Raw genomic sequence first — 5,529 nt, forward strand, 5'->3', positions numbered from 1 at the left:
ATAAAAAAATTAAAAAGTAAAAAATTAAAATTAAAAAAATTAAAAAGTTTCCTAGAAAGAATAAGACAGTAAATATGCCAAACATACAGACCAATGTGGCATCATCAACTATATTAAAGAGTTAACCAGTAAGAAAAATAATGAAGTATAATTTCTGGGACAGAAAAGAATTCCTAATAAAAATTTAAATGTTATGTTTCGTATAGACTTTTACATGCAGGATGATTTACCAAAACATGGACACAATGTGAATATGGATTTTAATCATAAAGACCCACAAAAATAGCCAAGAACATCCTTAAGTACAGTTCCATGATGAAAACTTAGTGAGTGGCTAGGGTGATAAAGACTCATTTGAAAAAGGATAGAATATAAATGTAGGAGATGATACATAATCCATTCCTTTATTGCTTTAGACTCTCTTTGACTCCCCTACCATCTTTATCATCATCTCCACTTGGTCCCCTCCCCCTCCCCCTCCCCCTTCTCCTTCCTCTGTCTCTGTCTCTCTGTCTCTCTCTCTCTCTCACATTACTATTTCTCAGAACTAAAATTTGGGTATAATACAAGGTGGTTATCAGGTAATGGAATTGTATCTACATTGATGAAAGGGAAAATGGTGATAACTCTATGCTGAGAGATGGGGCAAAAAAAGAAAGAAAAATATACTCTCAGGAAGTTAGACATTATTGGCACATAACTGAAAATAAATCACAATCCTAAGTATGTTTTCCTATACATTCTTCAAAGGAAGGTTTCCCATATGCTTCTTCTTGAAAAACCTTGCACAGTCTTGCCATTTATCTGGCAATCAATAAATACCTCTTAACTGATACCAAGGAACCACTCCATCCTGGATGAGGAGAGGCACATGGAGCCAACAGTCAGCTGATATGACTGTATCAAAAACAGACTAAAGTCTTCTTGATAAGTTGACTCCTCTGCTAGCTAAGGCTGACCAAAGAGAAAACAAAAATTGAGATGAAGAAATTGGTGCAAAGCCTAACTTAACTACTAGTCACCATTGCACAGATACTGACATATTATGCAAGCTTGAGAGTTGAAGTATTTATAAACACTACCACTGCCTGTGATGGTGGAAACAATCTGTACATGATTGATCTGCCTCCTATTTGCATCAATTTTTCCTATATTCTAAATAAATGTCTTCGAGTTATTTTCTGAGAGAATTACACACACACCACTGTTTGACCTAGTTAGTAGGGTATGATTGAACAAGGAGCAGTGGCTACTGTTTTGTTATCCCTCCTAATCCAATCACTGAAGAAAACAGCATCTTCCCAAGGCTGGGATCTATGAAGTCTTAAGCAGAAGAGCCAGAAGGTTAATTTGTTGGAACCGAATTACAGCAATATCCCAAACAAGTATATCACACCTGCACTTTTTTTTCTCATCAAAGTGAGGGTTATGCACTTTGAATTGTTTTCCCAAGTAAGATAAATATATATAAAACAGTCCATAAAAAATAGGCTACCAGAGTTTCAGAAGTTGGACGTGTCTTATCACTTTTGCCTGAATGGAGTCAGAACTGCGTCAGGCTATTGAATTAGATTTGGTCTGAGATTGGCAGCCACAGAACCAAGCTAAAGGGGGGAATATTGCTCTGTGGCTAAGGGCCATAAAGGGGATAGGAAACCACATGCCACAAACCACACACACACACACACACACGTTAGGTAAGCTGTAATTAAAAGAAGGTATTGAAAGCATTGAGCCTAGGACATAAATAAGAGCTACAAATTATTTCATTTGGTTGTTTGGGGCTTGTTTACTAAGTTCAGACAGCTCATTAGGCCAGAATCAAGCAAAATAAAAAAGATTTACCCAATATATCTGATATCAAACCATTAAAAAAAGAAATCTTTCTCTTTCGATCCTTTCTAATAAGACTGGGGGCAGTTCTACCTCTACCCATTTATCTGAATAGTCTAAGTAGCATTACAAGAGAGTGGACATGGAAAACAAAGTCACCTTCCTGCTTCCAAAATCCCTCCCTGGGAGGCACCCCTGGGGTGTAGTCCCGCCGCATTGGCTGTCCCCACTCTCACATTTCCCCTGACTTCTAGAAGGCTTCTCTTCTCCCTGCAAATGTGGAGCTGTGTACAAATACTCTTGTGGTGTCAGGACAGAAGAATGATGAATCACTGCCCAACTCGCCTGCTGCTCTCTTCTCTTTCTATTTTCTCTAAGTTGAGCTCTTAACCTAACACTGAAAAGGAAAGAGGAGACAGAGGCCACTGGTGAATTTTGTATTTCATAAATCTTGTAATTCAGGCCAAGCTTCAGTTGTCCCTCTGATTATTCAAGAACTCCATGAATCACACATCACTTGCTCTGGGTGGGGTCCCTGAAGGCTGCCCATTGCCAAGTCCTTTGCTTTCCAGGACAGCAAGTACAATGGAATGCCACCCAAGGTCAAGGCTCTTTGTGGCCACTGATTGCTTGGTCCCATAAAGCACAGCCTTCAAAGACAGAGTTCAGGAGGGAGGGCATCAAGGGTAACTGAATTTATTCAAAGAAACAGCCATGTTTGTATGTTTAATTTTTTTCCAGGGGGCTGCAAAATATTTGCACTTGTTGAGAAGAAGAATACCTTACAAACACAAAAAATTCTGTATTCTCCAGTGTGCTAGATAAAAATGTTGATATAGTATCCTACCCTTTAAGGTAGACAGAGCTGGCATAATTTTGATATTTTGATAGATAAGAAAATGGAATCATTGAGAGTTTAAATAATTGGATCACGGTGTTGCACCTCTCAATAGGGCATCTAGGATCAGAATCCCAAACACAGAGCTCTTTCACTGAACTACACTCTCCACATTGTCTACCAGAAATCAGGATTTTCTCTGTGTGCTTGTATATCCAAGTTCTTTACTTGGCTGAAACCCATTCTTCATCCACTTTGATTTTATGAAATCAAATTGAAGGAGTGTCAGAATTGTCTCTCCCCCTTTGCGTCGCTCTGAAACCTTGTAGTAATCACCCTTCCATCTTCTCTCATAGACTCAAAACAGGATCAAATTACCAAGGACATATTCTCCAACTATAAGAAACAGCCTTCCTGAGGGCACCAGCAATGTAAATACCACAAAAAAAAATGTATGAATATCCAGGCTTTAGAAACTCAGCAGTGAATAATATAGACAAGGTATATCAGTTTTATACAGCTATGTAAAAAATCATCCCCCAGTTTCCATAGCTTGAAACAACCATTTTTTTACTCATGAATCTGTGGGTCAATAATTTCTGGCAAGTTTGTGTTAGGATCACTGGAGTTACTCAGCTGGAGTTAGGACTACCTGGAGTTACTAAGCTGGTGACTGGACTGAGGCTGGATCACCTAAGATGATGTCATTCACGTGCTGGATGTTTGTGCTGGCCAACTTCTCCACATGATTACTCATTCTCAAGGAAGCTAATCGGGGCTTCTTTTCAAGATGGTCTTAGATCCAAGAGAGTGAGAGCAGAAACTACAAGGCCCCTGAGTCCTAAGCTCAGGACTCTTAACAATGTTATATCTACTACATTTCACTATCAAAGGAAGTCAGAAGGCCAGTCTAGATCCAAGGAGCTGAAGAAACAGATGCCACATTTTGTTGTAAGGAGTGGCAAAATCGTATTTCAAATGGGGTATGTGTACTGGGTTGGGAGAAACTGGAAGTCATGTTTTTGTAATCAACTGAAAAAAAATTCTTGACTTCGTAGAACAAAGACTCTGATATGAAAAACTTTTGTATAATACAAGGTGCACAATTTATTAATTCATTTAACACAAAAGTATTGAGCAGAAGGCACTGGGAACTTGGAATATAAAACCACACTAGCTAATTGCAATGCAAAGAAAGTCAAAATACACATTATCAACTTGCTGCTTTATCTCCAGTTGTGGTCAGAACTCATCAGCCAGAAAGGAAATTCCTTGCAATCAAAATCCAAAGGCCTACACTTTAACTGTGGCAATACATATTGGATATTGGCAGTAATCATATCTCCCACCTTTCCTGCTGTTAACACTATTGCCACCACCTTAGGTTATAAAAACAATATCGTAACCCCATACTCTTGGGTTTCTGGCAAGTTTGTGTTAGGATCACACTTCTGTGCCCTCATACTCCTATTGTAATTCCATAGGTTCACACGGACAATCAGGTACCATCAATGAGAGGGCACCTGTGTCCATTCTTCTTATGAGGATTTCATACAGTGGCCAGCTTGTCCAAGGAATCCTTCTGCTGTTACTCCCCTACATATTTTATCAGAGACTTTAGAATGACACTTAATCAGTATTTTGCATGTGAAAGAGCAAGCAGAACAGGAAGTAACTGGATCCCCCTCCAAATACTGGAATGAGTGCTAACTGGATGTCATTAATGACTTCTATCACCCCTGCTATCTGTTCTTCCCAAATTCCCAGCTCACAGAGATACCTGGCAATATTGCCCTCTAGCTGCCCCCCAAAGTGCACTGGCTTAGAATGGGTGGGGAGAGTGGATATGAAACCCAGATAAGCCTTGCCTCCACTAAATGGTCACATTTTGTCTCACACATCTCATGTGCAAATCATTCTAGATCTCCTACCTAGACCCAAATGCATAAAATGCATATCACACTTTCAAGTCTTTGTGATTTTTCATCCTTCCACTTCCTCTGACTAGAAGTGTTTTGGTGAAACTGGCCCTTAAAATCCCAGCAGAAATATCAACTCTCCTCTGAAGCCATGCTCTATTCACCTAGTTCAAGCTGACTCACTCTACACTTGGAATACCATTCAGTGTACACATCAGTCATTGTCACATCATGCCACTTTTATTTTATAAATGTTCCTTTTCCTTGGTGGGAAGTCATATTTTGAGAGAAGAAATTTTTGTTTCATATTTTTCTCTGCACCAATGTCTGGCCAAACCTGAGTGTATCCTTCTATGTTGAATAGGATTAGAACTCATTCTAAGTTTGCTTTTAGTTTGATATCTAATTGACCAAAGTCTCTATTGAAATATGTCCATAACGACTCTTAGATTAGAGAGAGCCAGCTCTCCTTTTGCATTCAATCAGCTCATTCCATTAAACACAAAACCAATCTGGAACAACGGCTCTAAGAAATTAAACTCAACCTCTTCTCTTTCAAAATACATTTTTTTTCTAGAAACCCTCCAATCTTTGGGAAACTATTCACATATATTTGTGTTTTTTAATGAAGAAAAATAATAATTGCTTTCCCTTATTAGTCCCATGAAGCTGAGTCTGTCACTGCTAAATGCAGGGTTGTAGTACCTTCAGGCTCAAATAAAAGGAAAGAACTCTAAATTCCTAATTTACCTTCATCATAAGGGTGAAGGCTATATTTTTAAAAAGGTAACTAATGGGAATATTTCAAATAGAACATCTAATATTTAGGGTTCTATATTGCTTCCAGTGAAGTTACTCTGATTTGAAGGGTAGAATGCACAGTCTAAGAAAAAGTCTTTTGCTCAACATTTGGATCCTATAATATCCTTATCCTTTTTC

Source organism: Manis javanica, chromosome 11 (assembly GCF_040802235.1).
Source record: "Manis javanica isolate MJ-LG chromosome 11, MJ_LKY, whole genome shotgun sequence".
Lineage (NCBI taxonomy): Eukaryota > Metazoa > Chordata > Mammalia > Pholidota > Manidae > Manis > Manis javanica.